Raw genomic sequence first — 24,158 nt, forward strand, 5'->3', positions numbered from 1 at the left:
CATATTTCGACAATTTTGCATTCATTTCCTTTGGTGCAGAGCTCAGAGTTATAATTGTAGATAGAGGGAGCATATGTCATTTTCAGAAAGCAAATTTTGTCCCCAACATGAACTATCAAATTCAACATGAAGCGCGCGGAAATGAAAACATATCAGTGATATGATATTTTACTCAATTCGCGAGTTTCTCCACAAAGAACGTACTTCTTATGTTCCATAGTGAATCAATGTTCCGTATTAACTCAAAATATATTGAAATAAATACCTTAATAAATCAGAAAATCATAAAACAAACTTCAAGCGCGCCAAACGACTTGAAACAGCCGATGACACTAGGAGAGCAAAGGTTGCCAAACATTGGATTTCAGCAGGTATACATTGACTCTATAACTTATTTTTTATGTTCTCTCGGGAAGGTTTTGAACGAAACAAGACACATTAAATGGAAGAAAAATTGAGGATTTCACCGAATATTATGTGAAAGAAGAGAAATAAACAATTTTCAAAATACTGGAATGCTGATAAGTGATTTAATACTTGGTATTTCCACCCCTTGCGTTAATTACAGCTCGGCAACGACGGTTCATACTCAAAATGAGTGATCTTAAAATGTTCTGATTTAATCCTTCCCAGATTTCTCTGAGTTGGATTCCTAAGTCATTAAGAGTAGCTGGATGATTTTCTGAACTTCTCAGCCTTCTATTGAGGTCCTTCCAAACCTGCCCAATCGGATTGAGATCTAGACTTCTTGGTGGCCATTCCATTCGAGAGGCTTCAACCTCTTCAAGGTACTCATGAACGATGCGCGCACATCTGTATCGAAGAAAAACGTTGAAAGTGGATAGCATATGCATGCATAATTTTGATAAAATAATTATCATTGAGAACACCTTCAGTTGTAGAATAAATTTGAGATTTCCATAATATGCGTTAATTTTTTTGCGCAGTGTATTAAAATTTGCATATTTAATCGAGAATCGAACAAATAAATATATTTGGTTCAATATAATATACATTCATAACGATATAGTAAAATTGTGGATTTGAATATATATCACAATCCAACAACGTAATCTAACCATGTGGGGGAAATGTAAAAATTTCCCTCCATCTCTATGGTCCAGATCATGTGATCATCACGACATAAAATCTCATTTGAGTTGAATCTGCTGTCAGAATCTAACCACAGATTTCTAAGCATATGATGTTCGTGAAATTTTTATCCACAAAAAAATTTCCTGATTTTTTGAAGAACTAAGAGCTAATTTGGAAGTATCAAAATCACAATCCACAAGAAAAAGAGAGGTTTAGTTCTAAGGGGGCCACCGACTTCTTTTCACAAAAATTCAGTAGGATCGATCTCATTTTCATCAATATATATGAGTGTCATTTGTATCTGTCAAATATTGACAAGTTATTGGCAAAACTTTTACTTCCACCAATCTAGGGATCCTGATGGATCTCTAGATCCTCTACTCTCTAGGACACCCTGTTAATACACGTACTAAAAGACCCTTCTTTTGAAAACAAGCAGTGATGTGACTTTTAATTGCCTCCACTGGGATTTGCATAAATTTTCTGGGGCTGCTATCCATATCAATCCCTGGTAGTTATACTGATCATTGCTGTAACCTTCAAGCAACAAGGTAGGAATCAATTCAATTCAATTTATTGATTGATTATTAGGCGTATTCTACACGGAACAATGCCGTCCATTATATGCATAATGAATTATTTACAAACACGATCACTTTATAGACCGGATAATTAGCAACGTTATGTTCACGTTTGTGTCCAAATTCAATTTGAATCGATTTTATTCATATCGAAATTCAATGAAATTGATACAATATATTATTATCCTCTCATACTTCAGAAATGGAAAATAACTAGACGAATACATACCTACAGTGTGAACTAACTGGAGAATTCTTAATGAATTGACTCAATCGATAAGAATATTCTATTTACGGGTGTTTTCTTCGAGGTATATAACTTTAAGTTGGCATTACTGTTCAAGATGGCAACCGATTCAACAGCTGTTAAGTGATTTATTCTCAGTTTGGTTTGGCAATGAATAGACTCACGCCTGAACAATGCTTGCAAAAAGTGCAATTTGATTTCGAAAATAATTGTTCTGTGCGGAATAAGTTTCGCGTATTACGTCCATTATCGATGAAGCGCACTTCTAGTTGAATGGCTACGTCAACAAACAAAACTGCCGCATTTGGAGTGAAGTTAATCCTCGAATGTATGTCGAAACACCGTTATATCCAGAAAAACTGACTGTTTGGTGCTTTTTATGGGCTGGTGGAATAATTGGTCCGTACTTCTTCAAGAACGAAGATGGCCAGAACGTTACAGTCAATGGTGATCGGTATAGAGCCATGATTACTAACTTTTTCATTACTGAATTGAACAACCATGATGTTCAGGAGCTGTGGTTCCAACAAGACGGCGTAACATGTCACACAGCTCGTGCCACTATCGATTTATTGAAAGACACGTTTGGTGACCGCTTAATTTCACGTTTTGGACCTGTGAATTGGCCTCCAAGATCTTGTGATTTAACACCGCTAGACTACTTTCTGTGGGCTATGTAGAGTCATTGGTCTATGCGGATAAGCCACAAACCCTTGACCATTTGGAAGACAACATTCGCCGTGTTATTGCCGATATACGGCCACAAATGTTGGAAAAAGTCATCGAAAATTGGACGTCCAGATTGGACTACATCCGAGTCAGAGGTGGCGATCATATACCAGAAATCATTATATTTAAAATGTAATGTCACAAGATTATCTTGCGGATAAATAAAATTCATGCCAATCGAATAATCCATCGTTGTTTTATCGCAAATTAAAGTTCTATAGCTCTAAAAAAACACCCTGTACAATAAAGGAAATTCCGACCATTTAAAATTAGGAAAGCACTGACCTTAAGACAGGACACTCGTCCATTTATGTGCCACTTGTGCCATTGGAGAGAGTTATAATGAATAATACTTGAAATCATTTTGAGAAACACTATAGTCAATTTCGTGAAACTTTTGTAGAAAATATTTTTTTGTACCTCTTTTAGTAACAAAGTTAAAGGGGGTGGTCAAATTATGGTGAAAAACCTGGTACATATACACGTGTATACTGAAAGGTGCAATCAGTGAAACTGAACTAACAACAAAATATTAATCATAATGTCTTCTGGGGATTCAACTCCTACTCTCTTCAATAGTTGTACACAAAGGATAATATTTCCCACTTTTACTTTCAATTACTTTTCATCCGAATGGTAGATAAAATATTGTACGTTTCCATAAATACGAATTTACAATAACTTTGTTACTCCCGATTGTTTTCCAATCTAATTCCGTTCGCTCGTTTTCTAGCCGTTTCTAGCGGAATCATAGCGATAACATGTTTGATAGATCTAATGCAGACATTCGTAGTCGGGTCCTTGCATCGGGAATAGCAACGAGTTGTCTCCTTATACACCCGAGGGATTAGGATGCAGCCGCACTAAAATGCGACTGCTCTTTTCGATATTGGCTGTCTCGAACCAACAAGCTAGCTAGGCTCATTGATTCACCCTAGCGACCGTATGGTGAGGACGGTTGCATGTTGGCTACAATGTCGAAACAAAAACCTCCTGCGTCATGAGGGAACCTCAAGAATTTGCTGGTGAATTTGCATTGTTACGTTTATTTCTCGTTTCGTATAAGTATACTGACCTACTAAGAAACTGCAAGACCCAGAAGGAGCTGTTTAAATTCTATATTTTTTTTTGGTAAGACATAGATATAGGATCCAGTTATTGTTCCCTGTAAATAATTGAGATGGTCAACCGGATGCTTGGAGACCTATTAGTTTCTTCAAATGTCGAGGGCAAGACAGTTTCAATGAATTTACAGGGAACGAATTTACATATAATGTAAAAATGATGTGTTATTCTTCGAGATGTTGAAGATATGGAGTCATGGAGTTGTAAATTTTGAAGAGATTTACTGGGGGGTTGTGAAAGTTCGAAGGCAATACGGTCGTACCAGATGTGTCACATCTTTGTATCAGGTTCTAGTCCTTCGAGAATATTCGATTTCCAGGAATCCGCGAAGATTTTTGTGGGCGGTACGGCAAAGCTCTTATTGGACTAGGGGATGGTACTTTCCCTAAGGGTGTGGTCAAGCCGAAAGAAGGGAGGTCGATATTCGAGACAGGGTAAGTTCCAATCGGCAGAGAGTCAGTATAAGTTAAGTCGAAGACGAGTAAAGTCAAAGGCAAGTGTAAGACGAGTAAAGTTCGGTCGGTCAACCTAAGTCGAAGTAAGAGAAAGTCTAGTCGGTTGAAACGAAGACGTTTCGAGTAATCGATAAACGAGTTAAAGACGAAATTCAGTGCCGTAGTGAGAAACTTGTAATTAACACGTAATTAGGATGTAAATAATTGAAAAGAGTTTAATTATTACAAACCCGAACAAAGTCACGGAGAAAAAGATGGAAGGCCAGGTAATCGAATCATACCTCTAGACGATCGATTAACCTAGCCTACATAGATACCTAGTATAGCAAGGAGTAGATGATTGAATTAGGAAAAAAATCGTGAAGTTTTTTTTATGTGAACAGTTTTTGTTACTTATAGTAACAAAGTTGTATTGTATTCGTTTTTTGCAAATATTTTAAATTTCACAACAAACTGGCTGTTCGAGAAGATCCAAAATCGATGTTTAGTTGTTGTTAAAATGCCTAGAGTAAGTGTATGCGGAATTCACCGCCAGCTAAATGAATTTGAAAGAGGTCGAAATATTGCTCTAAGGAAGGCGAGGTTGTCACTTCGAGTAATCGCTAACCGTAAGAACAAAAATCCAACTACTGTTATGAGATATTGTCAAGCGTGGTTTGATAATACCCAAAATCGAAGAAGAGTAGGCATCGGACGTCGAAGGAGCACAAATGAAGTTCAAGATCGACGTCTAAGACTTATGGCCATTGGAGACCGATTTGCGACATCGCGGTCTTTGGCTGATGAGTGGTTAGGATAACAAGGCTATCCTATAACTGTCCGAACGGTTCACAGCACCCCATCTTGTGTTACCTTTGACGGTTGAGCATCGCAGGCAACGATTACAGTGGTGCAGAGAACGGCAACATTGGAATGTGAAATGGCATAAGGTCGTCTTTTCTGACGAATTTCGATTCTCCTTGGGTGCACGTGATGACCGAAGAAGGGTAAGACGATGTCGGGGAGAAAGACGTGAACCTCAGTTCGAGAATCCAATGTGTCAGCAAGATATTGCCCGACTTCATGTTACCAGAGTTAGTTTCAACTTTTTCTAAGCAACCCTGGTGAATCTTTTGCCATGGCCGCCCAGATCCCCCGATCTTGCGCCCATAGAGCATGTTTGGGACATCATGGGTAGAAGGCTTGGAAATTTACCGCAGCCCCCACGGACTTTGGTGGCTCTGAGATATGAAGTTCATGTAGTTTGGGATTGTATCCCTCAAAAAGAAATAGATTATCGTAGTGCATCAAGGCCGAGACCTGTTGAGGGGCGTATAGATGTTAAATTTATTGATATCTCCATGAATTCGATATTTCTTCATTTTGTTGGGATTTGAATTCAATTTGTTGAATCACTGTGAAATTTGCGCCACAATATTATGCATACCTACTTATCTTTACAATATTTACATTTGTAAGCATTGAGAATTTATGGAAATTGTACATTAGTATTGTGCTTTCGCCTAAGCTCAAGCAACGTGTAGCTAGATTTGTTGATATATTCAGTCAATTTCAGCTATCATCAAATCGAAGTCTGAGAATATTCATATCTACACAAATTGACACAGAATTATAAAATTTCAACTATTCAATGATATCATTTGACTGAATACCTACAATATTTTTGCCGTGAGATTATTTTAGCTCAATCTTTCTGTTCATGAAAATAAATTCCAAAAAGGTTTTATTATTATATATTCAGTTTTTCTAGAAAATTAGAAACATATCATTTTTCCACAACTAATCATTGTAACATTATTATTTCTCAACCTGGAAAAACTGATCTGCAGGAAGGAAATCAAGATAATTAAATTATAACGAACCTCAAGATTTGGCATCTGGTATGAGAAACCAGAAAAAACTCTGGTGGAATCATAAAAGGCATCTCTATAAAAGCCTCAACATCTGTAGTACTATAACTACAAATTCCTTTCCTTCTTATGTAATCCCGCTAAACTGTAGCAGATACAGGGCCAGAACATTTCCTTGGATATAAAACGGAGCGCAGAAGTTCAACTACCAATAAAGACTTGTATTATCTCCGATTAGGGTAATTTAGTCCCAAGTTAATCTTCTAATTTATTTAGTGCAAAGCCTTCCATGATAATGAACAGCGTGAAGCAGACGATCGGACGCAGATGGGTCATCTCATATTGCTTCTCAATGCGAAGTTGATTAGATTTAATTCCAGTTACTACAGCCCAAACTTCTGGAGAAAAACGAAAGGAAGCAGAGAAAATGTATATTTTATTTATACGGACATCAAAGAGCCCAATAGTATATTTGAGAAATTGAAAGTGAGAAACGGGTTATGTCATAAAAAGTGAAATAATACTCATTGTTTTGTTGTTTCTGTGACTGATTTGATTGATACAATTATAGTTCATTATGGATCTTCAAATCATATGGGGAGTTTTGAATTTATTTAATTTTCATTTTTATGGTTTTTATTATTATTTTAACTTTATAGGGCATGATCCGAAAATTCATGATGAGTTTCATAAAATTCGAGCAGCAAAAAACAAGATATGGATATACCCAGAATTCCATCTCGCTTATGGTCAATGCATTGCCCTGATCCTGATTCAATATCATTAACGAAAAACAGTGTAGTGACTCTGTCTGCCCGAGAGGTGGCGCTATGGGTATCGCGCCACACTCTACTTCGGCCCCGGTGATTTTATGAGCGTCTCCTCTCCACGATGTGAGTGAGAGGGTATCTTAGGCAGAAATCACTGGATTGCCTAACTGAAGAGTCCACCAGCGATCTCGGAGTGAAACACCGCAATCCCTAGAAAGAGGGCGCACCTACGTAATTTTGCTCGAGAAAGACTCGTCAAAACATTAACTAAAGGCGAATATATATTTTCTCTAATTCTGTGGTTATTCCGTTCATTCTTCCACATCTTGTAGAACAAAATCGTGCGAGAATATATCAGAAACGTACAGTTTACATGGTTATATTTTAATATTCTATGGTGGTACTCCGAACTTTCCGCCACGGCTTTATCTGTCAATTCATCAATTTGCCTTAAAGAAATCAGTTCTGCCAACCAACATTTTTCAATGCAAAAATCACTAAAATATATTTATGGAAATATTTCATTAATTCCAATGAAAATGCAATGAATTAGAGAAAATAATGTATAATACTCGTACAGAAGGCTCATTCTACCACTCGTTCATTCCAAAACTCGCCACTTCTTGGCTCGTTTTTGAATTTTGAACTAGTGGAAGAATATCAATGCCTTCTGCACTTGTATTATAAATAACTATTATTATACCTGGTTTTATCACAGAATATTTAGAACTATCCGTTGTCTTCATGTCAAAATATATCACAATGAATACCTTTCATGGTCAAAACTTATATCTTTGATATTTGCTTCATAATGTCGGAATGAAATTATCAATGTCAAATTTTTCAAGGGTTGTTTTATATAAAGTGTACTCGGTGTATACACTGTGTCCATAAAGTATGGAACACATTCATTTTTAGGTAAACATACCATTTTAAGAAATATTCCTGAAACACATATTCTAATTTACCGTATTTTAAAATAATAATCTAGTATACAGGGTGAATTACTTTCGAGTAATGACGTAACCGTCATTTTTTTTCAAATGAAACACCCCCATTTTGTCTTAATTTTCGGATTACTCTAGCTGAGCTGATTCCAAAAATGTATCACATGTTGATTCCAATTGGTACAGGGTGGACCGCTAGATAATAAGTATTTTTGATAATATTGTTGATTTAACTGATGAAGAATGTCACGAGTTATGTTATGAGCACACACAAAACTATTGTATTTTTGTCCACCCTGTACCAATTGGAATCAACATGTGATACATTTTTGGAATCAGCTCAGCTAGAGTGATCGGAAAATTGAGACAAAATCAATCAGAAAATCAAAAAAAATGACTGTGACGTAATTACTCGAAAGTATTTGACGCTGTATATTAGATTACTATTTTAAAATACGGTATAAATTAAAACAAAAAATTGACGTGTTTCAGGATTATTTCTTAAAATGGTCTGTTTAGGTAAAAATGAATTTGTTCCATACTTTACGGACACAGCCTATAATTATTTAACTCAAGACTATAAGAGCAATGACTTTCCGATACAGCAATGTTAAAACGAGAAAATGATCGATTTACTGAATCCATCAATACTTGTTGCACCAATCTGGATGCAATTCAAATACACATTCTGTTAGCGCAACAATCCGTATCATGAATTTTGTTGAAAATGCATAAATCTGCCACATTCAATGCCGTTGATGTCAGTATCAGGTTATTCATTGTTCGTGAAATAAACCAGATCAAAAATGATTATGCATCCAATTGCGTTGTTAAATAAACAACTGGTGGAATAATACAGAACTATCATACAATTATTGCCGATATCTTCGAATGTTCTCATTCTACTCAAGTTTCGAAAATATAGGATTTGAAATTATTCATTTCAACGGTACAGATACTGTGTAGATTGAAGAATTTTCTTTATAATGGTGTATTCATTCTAATTACGATCATCAACTATATTGATTGTGAAACTTTTCTTTTGTAAACATTTAGAAGTATAAAAATAATGTTGTTCATCATTTCAAAAATGGAAGAAAATACCATGAATCATGAAAATCTTCGACTATTGAACCAAAAAGAACAATATTTACCCATTCTCTGCCAAATGTCGTTTGTGAGATTATTGAATATTTCATTGATAATTAGTAGATGTAACGGTTTCATTGTCTTGTAGATTCGATTCGTCTCAAAAAGATGTAAAGGTGTTAAATCACAAGGTATCGATGGCCATTTATGATCACCTCTTCTAGAGATAACATGACCATGAAATTTCTTTGCAAAATTGCGATTGTTTTCTTGCTTGTCAGGCTCGTTAGGCCGTTTTACTGAAAATGAACATCCTCCATATAAAAATCTTCTAACTCAGGCCATAAAAAAATCATAACTTTCAGCTCAATTGAGCAATCAACGAGAAATCGACAAACTCGTGAACTCTATAAGGGGTACAGCAGGAATGTTTTCAGTATTTCTTGAGCGACGCACACAGTTGCGATTCTTCATATCACTAACTTGTCCCAACAGCTCAAAATTTTCCAGCTGTTTTAAAATTCTTTGTCAAGTAGGCGCTTTACGACTACCCAAAATTGCTTTAGTTTTGGGAACTCTAACTTCAAAATTTTCACCATTCTCGTAGCGAATTTGTGTTGTTAAAAAGTGTATCGCTTCATTTCAAGTGATGTCGTAGTTGTTACGTGTCAAATGCCAAAATATGACATCTTCAAAAATGACAGCTGCACAGGAAGCTGGCTGTTCAAAATTATTATTGAAAAATCCTTCATTTCAGCCTTTCAGTTATTATTTATTTCTGAATGTTGGAGTTGTTCTTAGTGAGAATTTTTCAACATATTCTGATAAGCATATTAGATGAAGAATAAGATTGATTTCAAGAAGTTGCCTTGTGGAACTTCACTAGGTATTTGCGAAATGAACGAATTTTTCGAAAATTCATTTTATACTGAGGACTATCAGTGAATTATCAATCTCTCGAAGGGGATTAATGAAAAAATAATTTAATTGCGTTCATCAGTTGCAAAATTTAGTAGCCACCATATAAATAATTCATTGCATCCGCTAATGAAGATAGACAGGATTGGATTATCACTCGGTGTGAAAAAAAAGCGACAGTTCCAGATGACAAAGACATTCCCTCGGGTGATATGGGTTTGCATAATAATTATATTTCCTCGAGTTCACACGTCTGTAACTAACTGTTGAATTTGCTACGAGAACCATACGACGGATTTAACTTTGAGAATCTGTTCTTACCCATTATAAGTTTACTTCAGCCACGCTTCACAGTTTAATTATCAGGGCTTAACATTCTAATGTGTATTTTGTTGCTGCTTTGTAGCTTTACGAATGAAATCGGAAAACAAAGGGAAGATCTTGTGGGTCATGTATATCGTTCTCTTTTCGAAAACAAGACGTGTATTTGACATTGTCCCGTCTTCTCTTGAAGACAGCTATGTTTTGGTGAGTTTATCAATGACCAAATTGCAACACCACAATAATTATACCACAAAACATTTGAATGATAAGAATATATTTCATTACTTGACATTCTAATTGTCCACTACTTTGAATGCAATAGGACATTAGAGTTGAATGTTTCAGTAGGCCATACTTAGATGATAGACGTTTTTGAACACTCCTCCCTGGAACAGAGCGCTACATCTGAATAATGCGTGATGAAGGACCACCCTTTCGGGAACGAGAAATAAACTGTATCGGGTTTACGTGTATAATTTGCTTGGTTACAAGGTTTACAACTGTGGTGGTGCGGCGCGTAGTTACTTAACGAGCACGTGTTGATGACATAAAGGTCTGGACGAGAAGGAAGTAAGGACTCTCTCCGTACTCTCGTACTAAGGGTGTATTTCTTGAGACAGGGGGGGTTTTCCACGTTGCCACGTTGAGCACAGTGGCGCCACATCTAATAATCATGTTTGACCACGGTATAAATTCTATACACCGTGGCTTGACTGTACAACATCATTTATGCACAATCTCTGTATTTTTTCAATTTAATGGAATGGTTTTAAACGAGAAGGGTTGGACTCATTTAAATTCAATTCGGTTCTTAATCCTCAATTAAATTTTGAGGAAAAGTTTACATTTCGATGTCAGCGTTCAGTTCGATAATGGTCAAAATGCGACTAAAGTTTCCGTATTGGTCCGATATTTTGAGTTTCTCTTGATTTCAAAACTTAGATTTGATCCACAGGAAATTCTGCATTTATGTGTAAAATAACAAATTATTTTGTTATATTTGTTGTTAAGTGATTTTTGCTTAGAATTGAAGCCACATGATGACTAACAGAGCGTAGATTCGGTTAATGTGCCCAAAATAAGATTTCAGTCGGCAGTTTGGGTGTTTCAATGTGAAGCAAAGTCAACAAAAGTTGTTCGTTCTTGAAGAGTTAAGAGGCAAATGATGGCGGTTTTCTTCACGAAAACTGGCCCTGTAGCGATTGTGGCTCTTTAAAATCAAAAGAACGTTAATTCAGAGTGGTATGAAACCATTTGTTTGCCTGAAGTTTTCGGTAAATTGAGAGAAAAAACCCAAAACGACGAAGCATCTTGCAACATGACAATGAGAGCTCACACACATCAAATGCAACGAATGAGTATTTGGACACTCAAAAATCAAATTGATGGGTCATCCGCCTTACAGCCCCGACTTGACACTTGACTTCTTCTTCTTCCCAGAAATTAAAGATAAACTTGGTGGATAACGCTTTTCATCGCCCGAAGATGAGGTTGAGGCCTTAAAAACGGCTGTTTGGATAAAATGTTTCGAATAATGAAGGGTGTTTTTTTTTAGAGCTATAGAACTTTAAATTGCAATAAAACAACGATGGATTATTCGCTTGACATGAATTTTATTTATCCGCAAGATAAACCTGCGGCATTACATTTTAAATATGATTTCTGCCATATGATCGCCACAGATGGCTCGGATGTAGTCCAATATGGACGTCCAATTTTCGATGACTTTTTTCAACATTTGTGGCCATATATCGGCAATAACACGACGAATGTTGTCTTCCAAATGGTCAAATGGCTATGTAAAGACATAGCCCCACAGAAAGTAGTCTAGCGGTGTTAAATCACAAGATCTTGGAGGCCAATTCACACGTCCAAAACGTGGAATTAGGCGGTCATCAAACGTGTCTTTCAATAAATCGATTGTGGCACGAGCTGTGTGAGACGTTGCGCCCTCTTGTTGGAACCACAGCTCCTGGACATCATTGTTGTTCAATTCAGGAATGAAAAAGTTAGTAACCATGGCTCTATACCGATCACCATTGACTGTAACGTACTGGCCATCATCATTTTTGAGGAAGTACGGACCAATGATTCCACCAGCCCATAAAGCGCACTAAACAGTCAGTTTTTCTGAATGTAACGGTGTTTCGACATACACGTGAGGATTAGCTTCACTCCAAATACGGCTGTTTTGTTTGTTGACGTAGACATTCAACCAGAAGTGCGCTTCATCGCTAATGGACGTAGTGCGCGATACGTATTCCGCACAGAACCATTATTATTTTCGAAATAAAATTGCACTATTTGCAAGCGTTGTTCAGGCGTGAGTCTATTCATGATGAATTGCCAAACCAAACTGAGAAAAAATCACTTAACAGCTGTTAAATCGATCGCCATCTTGAACAGTAATGCTAACTTAAAGTTACATACCTCGAAAAAAACACCCGTTAGTTCAATCGCATGCAAATGTGTATAGATCTTGAAGGAGATTATTTCAAAAAGCAATGAAAATATTTTGCATCGTTTAATTTTTGTATTCTCAATACATAAATAGTAACCCTCGTATTGCCGATATACGTCCACAAATGTTGGAAAAAGTGATTGGAAATTCGATCTTCGGATTAGATTACGTCCGAGCCTGACATGACGGTCATATGCCAGAAATCATGTTCAAATTATAATGCCAAAAAATTATCTCTTGAATGAAGTCAATTTCGAAAATTTATTCTGGTTTTATTCCAATTTAAATATCTATACCTCTAAAAAAAACACTCTTTATTCACATGTAACGGGTAACGGTAGTCCAGGGAAAAATCAGTGGACGAAGGAACATTGGTAGACCCCGTATGTCCTGGCTTAAGAACCTGAGGGACTGGTTTAACTGTAGTAGTGTTCAATTGTTCAGGGCTGCAGTCAACAGGGTCCGGATTGCTGTGATGATAGCTAACCTCCGATAGGAGATGCACTGCAAGAAGAAGGTGTTTTTTTCGAGGTATATAACTTTAAATTGGCATTACTGTTCGAGATGGCGACCGATTTAGCAGCTGACAAATGATTTATTCTCAGTTTGGTTTGGCAATTTATCATGAATAGACCCACGCCTAAACAACGCTTGAAAATAGTGCAATTTTATTTCGAAAATAATGGTTCTGTGCGGAATACGTATCGCGCACTACGTCCATTTTATTTTGTTTAGCGATGAAGTGCACTTCTGGTTGAATGGCTACGTCAACAATCAAAACTGCCGCATTTGGAGTGAAACTAATCCTCAAGTGTATGTCGAAACACTGTTACATCCAGCAGAACTGATTGTTTAGTGCGCTTTATGGGCTGGTGGAATCATTGGTCCGTACTTCTTCAGAAACGATGATGGCCAGAACGTTACAGTCAATGGTGATCGGTATAGAGCCATGATTACTAACTTGTTCATTCCTGAATTGAACAACCATGATGTCCAGGAGCTGTGGTTCCAACAAGACGGCGCAACATATGTCACACAGCTCGTGCCACAATCGATTTATTGAAAGACACGTTTGGCGACTGCCTAATTTCACGTTTTGGACCTGTGAATTGGCTTCCAAGATCTTGTGATTTAATACCGCTAGACTACTTTCTGTGGGGCTATGTAAAGTCATTGGTCTATGCGGATAAGCCACAAACCCTTGACCATTTGGAAGACAACATTCGCCGTGTTATTGCCGATATACGTCCACAAATGTTGGAAAAAGTCATCGAAAATTGGACGTCCAGATTGGACTAAAATGTAATGCAACAAGATTGTCTTGCGGATAAATAAAATTCATGTCAATCGAATAATCCATCGTTGTTTTATTGCAATTTAAAGTTCTATAGCTCTAAAAAAACACTCCTCACCTCTCAAATGTCGAAAACAATGAAGCATATGTACTCATCAACCTGCAAAACCCTCAAAAGAATTCCATTTCCAGGAATGTAACCTATATAACTCGCGTCAAGGGAGAACTCCCCATAAGTTGCTACATCTCGATAACCGCAAGATTTATGTGTTAAGAGATTTATAACAACCGTCTGTAGCGAGCACACTAGCAGAATGGCCTCTGGGGTAAGAACTAACTGGTTCATCAATAACGAAATAACGAAATCGAACGCCGCTGTTTCGACGCCAGCCACTCGCAGTGAAGGCGGAAGCAGGGGGATCCAGGCAAAGTATCCCCGATCCTGGGAGACGTCATCAACGGAAACCAAATTAGGTATGAAATCTCTGGAGACACATAACTTCCGTACCATCCTTCGGGTCACATGATGTCAGCTGGGGTGAGTGGGGGTGTGCAGAAATGATGGAATATTTCAACAGAAACGAGACGTGCTTAATTCACTTCGCAGAATATCGTTTCGTTCTAATGAAATTTCGAGTGATGTTATCTTCCAAGTGAGGCGATATTGAATTTGGGAGGTTGATATAATGGGATTGAGTCATATATCAGACTGTTTTATTCGACACGTATTTTGGGAAACGGTTAACTAGGGGTTAACGAAATGGAACAAATGAACACATTTTTTTAATATGAGTACCTGCTTCTGAAATGAACTGATGAAGGGATTATCATACTATTAAATATTTTCAGCAATGGAAAAAAACTCGATGAGGAAAGAGCCCAATTTCTGCTTTGTAGAGTAAAACACATCTAAAATTGTATGTTCGATAAGTGAAGGGTGTTTTTTTTTGAGGTATATAACTTTGAGTTGGCATTTCTGTTCAAGACGGCGACCGATTTAACAGCTGTTATGTGATTTATTCTCTGTTCGGTTTGGCAATTCATCATGAATAGACTCACGCCTGAACAACGCTTGCAAATAGTGCAATTTTATTTCGAAAATAATGGTTATGTGCGGAATAGGTATCGCGCACTACGTCCATTTTATCGTCGACAAAATCGTCCATCAGAGCAGTTAATTCGATTAACCATGGAACGTTTTCGCACCACGTTTACTCTTATTGATAACTCGTATCCCAAGAGACGTACAGTGTGTACAGAAGAAGCTATTGCTGCGGTAGAGCGTAGCATTGAGGAGGACCCGAATGAGTCTATCCGCCATCGAGCACAGGAATTGGATCTGTGTCCATCCACTTTATGGAAGATTTTGCGGAAGGATCTTGGTTTGCGTGCTTACAAAATCTAACTCGTGCAAGAATTGAAGCCAAACGATCATCAAGTGAGGCGTAGATTCGTCGAATGGACCCAAAATGAGATTGCCGATGTTTCCGATTTTCATGAGCGAATTTTGTTTAGCGATGAAGCGCACTTCTGGTTGAATGGCTACGTCAACAAACAAAACTGCCGTATTTGGAGTGAAGCTAATCTTCAGGTGTATGTCGAAACACCGTTACATCCAGAAAAACTGACTTTTTGGTGCGCTTTATGGGCTGGTGGAATCATTGGTCCGTACTTCTTCAAAAACGATGATGGCCAGAACGTTACAGCCAATGGTGATCGGTATAGAGCCATGGTTACTAACTTTTTCATTCCTGAATTGAACAACAATGATGTCCAGGAGCTGTGGTTTCAACAAGACGGCGCATATGTCACACAGTTCGGGCCACAATCGATTAATTGAAAGACACGTTTGGTGACCGCCTAATATCACGTTTTGGACCTATGAATTGGCCTCCAAGATCTTGTGATTTAACACCGCTAGACTACTTTCTGTGGGGCTATGTAAAGTCATTGGTCTATGCGGGTAAGCCACAAACCTTGATCATTTGGAAGACAACATTCGCCGTGTTATTGCCGATATACGGCCACAATTGTTGGAAAAAGTCATCGGAAATTGGATGTCCAGATTGGACTATATCCAAGCCAGCCGTGGCGGTCATATGCCAGAAATCATATTTAAAATGTAATGCCACAAGATTATCTTGCGGATAAATAAAATGCATGTCAATCGAATAATCCAACGTTGTTTTATTGCAATTTAAAGTTCTATAGCTCTAAAAAAAACACCCTTTACCATTATATATTTTCAGCAATGGAAAAAAACTCGATGAGGAAAGAGCCCATTTTTTGCTTTGTTTAGCAAAACACATTTAAAATTGTATTAATCAAGTTCGATGAGTAAATTGACAAGAATAACCTAAAATCATAAGTTTTTGCGCTCTTCCTGAAATTAGGTACATAATATACAGGAATTAGAAAAATTGGTTGATCTTTGAATAAATTGTAATAGCCTAATATTTTGATGGCTAACAGACAATTAATAAGTGATGGTTTCACATAACAACTGTCAACAGAGTTATCCAACAATTCTGGCTCCTACGACTTAAACAAAAAATAAAGACATATTACCTGAACATGCACCGCTTTATAGGATAATTAAGAAAAGAAATATGAATTCAACAATGTATCACACTCTATAATCTTATCTAGTCTAGTTAGACAAATTTAACCTTTTTCGTTTGTTTTTCGTTTGAGTATCAGGTGAGTTGGAATCAGCATGATAATGTAATTGAAAGGACGTTACTCAAACAGGATTCAGGTTTTTACATACCTTAAGTGATAATTTCATATAACAACTGAAGAAATTAATAAGTAAATTGACAATTCTGGCATCAGCGTACTACTCAAACAAACAAAAATTTCTCTCGAGTTTTTTTTTTAACTGTATTACGTCATTTCATTATGAGAAAAAGACAACAAATAATTAATTTAAATATGAAAATTAAATAAACCCACAATTAAGAAAATCCAAATGAGTATAATTGAAAAAGGTTTTCCAATATAAATATTGAATAGTCATATTGTGGGATGCCTTTGCATTCTGTAATAATTTATTATCAACATGTGTTATAAAATGAGTGGAGTAACCGTAATTGGTGCAATTACTCTGAAAAACATCCTATTAGGAATTCTTCCCTCGAATGAAATATCGATTTATTTCTGAAACATCACAGCTGTGAAATAAATTCAGTACTCTAAACATCGAATTAACTATGAGACCTAATTTCAAGAATTTAATTCTAGTTATTCTGAAAGTCTCCCTGATTGATATTATCGATATATGGAGTGGATGATGAATGATATCCTGGAAACACGACATATATTACTGATGAACCTGGTTCCACGTAATACTCGAGTAGGTATCTAGGGTAGAACACTTCTACACAGTTATTGGATGGGACCTCGAATTGAAACTACGTTATATTGAATTCTACTTCGATTGCCAACCATGATAGTTCACTTCAGTTTGAATATATCGTGGGGAGTATATATATCGACCTATTGCACATTCTGGTTGCATTGAGAAGACGGAAGACAATATTGACAATAGAAGGAAATTTTCTCTTGTCGGGTATGATGAAATTTCAGAATCTACGAAATATGAGAGTTTGAAGAATACACTCTTGACTGTTTAAATTTCAATCGGAATCAGAGTGAAATGAAGTGAACTTGTGTTTTAACAACTTCAAAATACCTTTATGATAAATAATGACTTGTGTATTTTTCTTGAGAGTTCAAAGCCACCAAACTATCTGAGCTAATTTTATTCGTTCTATACAGTCTTCAATAGAACAATGTAAAGGGTGTTTTTTTTTGAGCTAAAGAACTTTAAATTGCAATAAAACAACGATGGATTATTCGATTGACATGAATTTTATTTATCCGCAAGATAATCTTGTGGCATTACATTTTAAATATGACTTCTGGCATATGACCGTCACGGCTGGTTCGGATATAGTCCAATTTTCGATCACTTTTTCCAACATTTGGCCGTATATCGGCCATAACACGGAGAATATTGTCTTCCAAATGATCAAGGGTTTGTGGCTTATCCGCATAGACCAATGACTTTACATACCCCCACAGAAAGTAGTCTAGCGGTGTTAAATGACAAAATCTTGGAGGCCAATTCACAGGTCCAAAACGTGAAAAGAGGCGGTCACCAAACGTGTCTTTCAATAAATCGATTGTGGCACGAGCTGTGTGACATGTTGCGCCGTCTTGTTGGAACCACAGCTCCTGGACATCATGGTTGTTCAATGCAAGAATGAAAAAGTTAGTAATCATGGCTCTATACCGATCACCATTGACTGTAACGTTCTGGCCATCATCGTTTTCTGAAGAAGTATGGACCAATGATTTCACCAGCTCATAAAGCGCACTAAACAATCAGTTCTTCTGGATGTAACGGTGTTTCGACATACACTTAAGGATTAGCTTCACTCCAAATGCGGCAGTTTTGTTTGTTGACGTAGCCATTCAACCAGAAGTGCGCTTCATCGTTGAACAAAATAAAATGGACGTAGTGCGCGATACGTATTCCGCACAGAACTATTATTTTCGAAATAAAATTGCACTTTTTGCAAGCGTTGTTCAGGCGTGAGTCTATTCATGATGAATTGCCAAACCAAACTGAGAATAAATCATTTAACAGCTGTTAAATCGGTCGCCATCTTGAACAGTAATGTCAACTTAAAGATATATACCTCGAAAAAAACACCCGTTTATGGTCTTAAAAACCATCTCAGAGTTGGGAAGTGACAAACGCGACTAATCAAATGTCTATCAAGTGCTGCGCTGTGACTATCCCCACTTCGCTATTGAGGGAGAATACTTTTTTATTCGATATCGTATCGCGCAGGTGTTATAATTTTTGCACTGTTCTACTGGACTATGAGTATTCGCTTAAATAATGATGAATATCCTGTCTCTCTGAGTGCATATTCACCTATATACGGTTATGGGTGCAATTGGGAATGAAAAAACGAACGCTCAAATGCTGCTTATTTCACGTCAGTGCTTTCCTCATTTTATATGTATAGCTTCAAGGTCCCATGCAATGAAAATCCCATAGGAACTTGCCGAATGAAGGTGCTCGATATCGCTGCAATAAAGTCACAAACGTGAAACCTTGAAGCGGAATGTTTGCTGCGATAGGGTCACCTAAAACCAGACGAATTACAAACAAATCCGTTGATAATAGCCATTGAGGTGGGCCAATGCAGTACATGCAGATGGGATATCGCCTAATATTGCATCGATGGAATTCGTTTTATCAAATCAAGGGACCCATTCATCATTGTTGAGTATTGGTTCGCAATTTGGAGTGACCGCATTGAAACACAAACCGTGCACATGTTTGTTCTGTGCATCGGACACGAGATACAGGGATGGTAACGATGCGGAGATCGCGTCAGGATTATCCAGTTGGCCGACCAGATGATGGGTTGGAAGAACTATTCTCGGTGACGTTAAGTCCATCAAACAGAACTCACAGTTGATAATTTCACATTAATGATTGAATGATGAGTTGCTCAAGAGAAGCTAATAGCTAAGTACTGAAATGCAATCAGAAGCTTTTGAGCGCTCATACATTCATGCGCCAATTACCCATTTTTAAAATAGTATATTCCATAACAAGAGATGTAAAAAGCATATTGCGCACGACTTAAAAAAGTTATATAATTCTCTTATAACTCAAGTTGTGTAATATACTTTTTACTACAACTGCTATGGAAAGTAGCGTATTCTTCATAGCTTACTCAATTTCAAAACTATGTATTGCTCATACTGCGGGAAATATTATTTTTCACGGCACTTTGCCCACATCTCGCTCGGTAGACCAATGAAATTGGGCTTTTGAGTCGTTTCTATGAAAACGCCATAAATTAGCACATACTGTCAACGAAGGCCATTTTGATTTGAATCAAGACCATTACTTGAATTATTGAAATTTGTGCAGTTGTAGGAAAAGTATAGTGTGCAACATGTGGTGTTTGCTCGTGTGTGCAGTTGTAGGAAAAGTATAGTGTGCAACATGTGGTGTTTGCTCGTGTGTTTGCGGCACTCGCCTTTCAGGCTCGTGCCACAAACTTCCACACTCGCGAGAAAAGTTGGACTTTTCCCACTTTTTGCACAATATACTATTTCTTTAACCGCTTTCATTTCGATAAAAATATTGCACAGTTCTCAAAATAGGCAGTCATATAGATGGTGAGATGTGCGAATTTCGAGTAGAAAACCTTTATTTTTCAATATTCAAAGGAACTTATTCTATCAAAAAAGTACATTTTTCAAAAGATTTTGCACACATCCTCTAGTCGTTATATCACAAATGTAACTACAAAAGTTCTAGTTTCCGAGTTTTTTCTTTTGAAACTTATGGTGTTGATGGCAGGACGGATGGAACTGTATTTTTCTAAAATAGTGTGAAATTGTTAGGAGCTCGAAGACGCATGTTTGTTTGTAATTTTTCCATAAATACACCATTTATCAGATATGTTTCAAACTGTGTTATTATGTTGAGAGAACTCCCGTGATGGTTTATGGCATTTTACAATGCTGGAATGAAAGTTTATAAAAAATTCACCTTAGGGAATTTTGCACCGACGCATTCGCCATTTTGTTTCTTTAATTTGAAAATGAACTATTCATATGGCTCAATGTGTTTTCCCGAGTATTGTTTTCAATTCCCTACAATATCAGCAACAGGTGAGAGGAATGTTCATCCAAAATCTATTTTGTGCACAAAGTATTGGAGTAGTCAAACATCATGTTAAGAGATTACTAATTTTGTCGCATGTCATTTTTGTTTATAAACTCCATTAACTCAATAATTCAGAATAATCCAAAATTGTAGAATTGGTTCTTACTAAATTATTTGGATTTGCTACTTTCATCTAACAATTGATGAAGTCAGACCCAGTTGAACAGACCTTCATTAAAATTAAATGCCATCATTAAAATCTTAATCCGCAAGTAGGTAGATCATATTAGGATCCGGCACCGTTTAATGGGGGATTAAAATTTTAAAGACGGCATTGGATTTTAATGAACATTCCTGCAAATGGCTATCAGACTTTTCATCTAACTATCATGTTTATTTATGAGAATCATTTCAAGTTAAAAGGCTATGATTGAATATGAAATGAAAATGAACCATTGGAAAATTTAGATATTCACTCCTCACACTTAATGTCTGTTAGACCACCATAATCAATTATTCATTTACCGCGAATGATGAATTCTAGTTCCTGGTTTAATACTGAAAAAAAAATTCAATTCGTTGACAGTTGAACCTCGCGCTTCATGAAAATTTTATTTGACCTCAATTCAGCCTACCCGAATCAACGTCAATTAGTGAATTGAGAATGCTGCACCAAGTGGACAGCTTTCAACGGAAAAGTGTTTGCGTGTTGATAATTAGTGACGTTTTTGGGAAATGAGAATAACTTTCCTCCTGAAAAGAATTTAAAAACATTTCTTCGGAAATCCATGAATATTCATAATAATTGTATAAAAAGATACGTTTCCCCTTGGAAAATATCTAATGTCTAATTGTTATTCCTGAATATTTTACCGTAACTTCTGGAATATATTATCAAAAGTAAAAATTGATTCAGCGGCGGGTAGGTCATAACAGGAAATCCTTTTTACAACATACATTTTTACTTGAAAAAATATCGAAACGAACCAGTCTAGTATCCTAAAAGTATACTTAATTTTTTTTTTTTTTTTGTGAGAATAGCATAGTTGAATTATTTTCAGTTAATTCTGTGGAATGAATTTTTTTATGAATATATTATATTATATTTTCTCAAACTTATTGCACTTAAATAGAAATGCGATTCAATAAGGTGGTCCTAGAAATTTCTACAACAGTTGAAGACTATAAACCAATTTTTTTATTCCGATTTGGATTCTACACATCCTCAAAGGATGGTTCAAGGTGAACTTTCTACATCGATCCTATTATACATTTAATTTCCTTTTTGGATGCATATAAGAAAGAACATTAGTTCAGAATAATGAAAGTTGAAATAAAGAAAGATTTTAATGACTGAGCAATAAGTTAATTAAAAAAAAACTTTTATTAAAAAAGTGGTCCCTGTAGAATATGGGAGGCATTTACTGCAAAAAATTCGTTGCATGTTACACTTATCTTTAATTCGCGTGAATATTTGCTGCAGCTCCAAGTTAATTAGGAGCAATGTAACCAGATATTCACGTTGAGTTTGGGAATTAAAATGAGAAAAAGTCGGATTGCTATCCTTTTTCTATAAACTGAACATCAGACCGCAGAAATGCTATGAAAACTATTCAGACATTAATGAAACTTAATTAATAATAGACAATACTATTGTTATTGAAATTTTCTTCTTTGCAAAAATCAACTTTGATGAATATACTATTATTGTCAAAAAATCTTGAATTCGTTGTCTATAGCATTCATCTATTGCTATCAAAAATTCTACTACTACTACTACTTCAATCGAATTAAATTTGAGAAAAATGGGAAAAGTTAGAAGCCTTTTGCGCGCTTGTTCAAATGTGGATCCATGAAGTTCCCATGATGCTACAAATCGTTATGATATAATTCAATAATTGAATCAACAAAGGGTTTGTAGAATAATTAAATGTTCTTTATTTCGAAGCTTTAGATTTATATTTCATGAAAATATCTTCTTCTTGCATTTAAAACTGGTAACTGATATTATGATCGCGATTCTAAACACCTAAATCAGAAACAGAAAACTTCGATTCGAATCTTTCCAATATGCAGTTCTACGTCACTGGCACATGCTAATTTATAGTTCGTTTGCATGAAGCATGTTATTCATTATCCGGTTGTCGCATGCTATAGCATGAAAGTAAGAACACATGTTTCTGTAATTTTCACATATTCTAATGAGATCGATTTGAGGTGAAAATTAGGACATTTGGCCGCATGAATATCATTAGCGATGTCATTATGTATTTCGTTTTGAGGATAATGGAAATTTCAGCAGCATTTTATTTTCGGTTATTATGAACGCGGTACGGTCAAGAGGATATTTTTACATCACAATCATCAAACATTGGCTACTGCTGTTATGGTTTTATAAGGCAATTAAGCGAAAAGTTATTTTATGAACGAATAATTGTGATTTTAGCATTGAAAAATGTCATCCATGAATTTCCAAATTTCAACCTTGATGGATGAGATAACATGTTTATTCAGCTCCAATATCCTTTTTTCAAAATTTCGATACGAGCATTTCTCTCTGAAATATCGAACTTTGAATTGAAAAGGACCTTTTTGTCTTTAACCATCAATATCTCACCAATCATTGATTGCACAGAAAATTTAGGGGATGTTTTGAAATCTTGAATGAATTCTCTACAAGGAGTTGCTATGTTATTCTCGGAAAAAAAATTTCTTCGTTCTCTACATTGATTTGAAAAGTTGATAAACGTAGTATTTTGGGGGCACTTTAGATAAAACATAAGAAATGAGTTCTTTTTGGAGAAACTCGGGAATTGAGTGCAATATCGTATCACTGATATGTTTCCGCGCGCTTCATGTCAAATTCGATAGTTCATGTTGGGGAAAAAATTTGCTTAATGAAAATTGAACGAGATTAGAAGAAGCACTAAATTTAAATCAGGAGCTTTTCAACCTTTGATGCGTAATACTTAGTGAATAATCGCAATAGAGTTTACTGAATAAACCTTTCAACCCATTTAGAGGAATCAGATTAAATCTTTCCATGTCGATACATGAGCAATGAATAGGTTTCAGCAAAGTTGAAGGAAAAATTACTGTGATTATCTAAAACTCCTTCATTCATAATTTCCACAAAATCTGTAGGAATACCAGTATTTTATCTAAAAATCTACATTGTGACCTTGATTACCAAAACAAATGTATGAAAGAATTTTCAACAATGCAGTGAATGGATTCGAAAGAATATTGAAATATTCCTCATTTTATCGTTTTATTTGAGCATTTTTTCGAACGTCTTTTGATTGTTTATTAACCATGCCAAGCAGAGATTTTTATTATGAATCAATTCTTTGTGCTGACGAAAATGGAAAAAAATCATAATGTTCACGTACAGGGTGATCCAAAATTCACGAAAATTTACTAGAATTCAGAAAAATTGAAGGAAGGCGATAGTAAAGGGTGACGAAACTTCAAAATTTGTAATTATTCGGTCGATTGATTAAAGAGTTATTGAACTGTGAAATTTCACTCATCAGATGAACATCACCCTTCATATCCCAAACGACG

General features: G+C 36.1%; 1 protein-coding gene across 2 annotated transcripts in view; it reads left to right on the plus strand.

Annotated features, from left to right (window-relative positions):
• The window catches only part of LOC123673575, a 493,067-nt gene that overhangs the window by 77,773 nt on the left and 391,136 nt on the right, over nt 1-24,158 (plus strand). The window contains exon 1 of one of the 2 annotated variants that reach the window (XM_045608160.1): nt 1,465-1,646. The exons of the other annotated variant lie outside the window; for it this stretch is intronic. The gene's annotated coding sequence lies outside the window, so the exon portion shown is untranslated. Of the gene's footprint in view, nt 1-1,464; nt 1,647-24,158 lie in introns of those variants that run through there. 2 annotated transcript variants of the gene reach the window in all.

The sequence above is a fragment of the Harmonia axyridis genome, chromosome 2 (genome assembly GCF_914767665.1).
Source record: "Harmonia axyridis chromosome 2, icHarAxyr1.1, whole genome shotgun sequence".
NCBI lineage: Eukaryota > Metazoa > Arthropoda > Insecta > Coleoptera > Coccinellidae > Harmonia > Harmonia axyridis.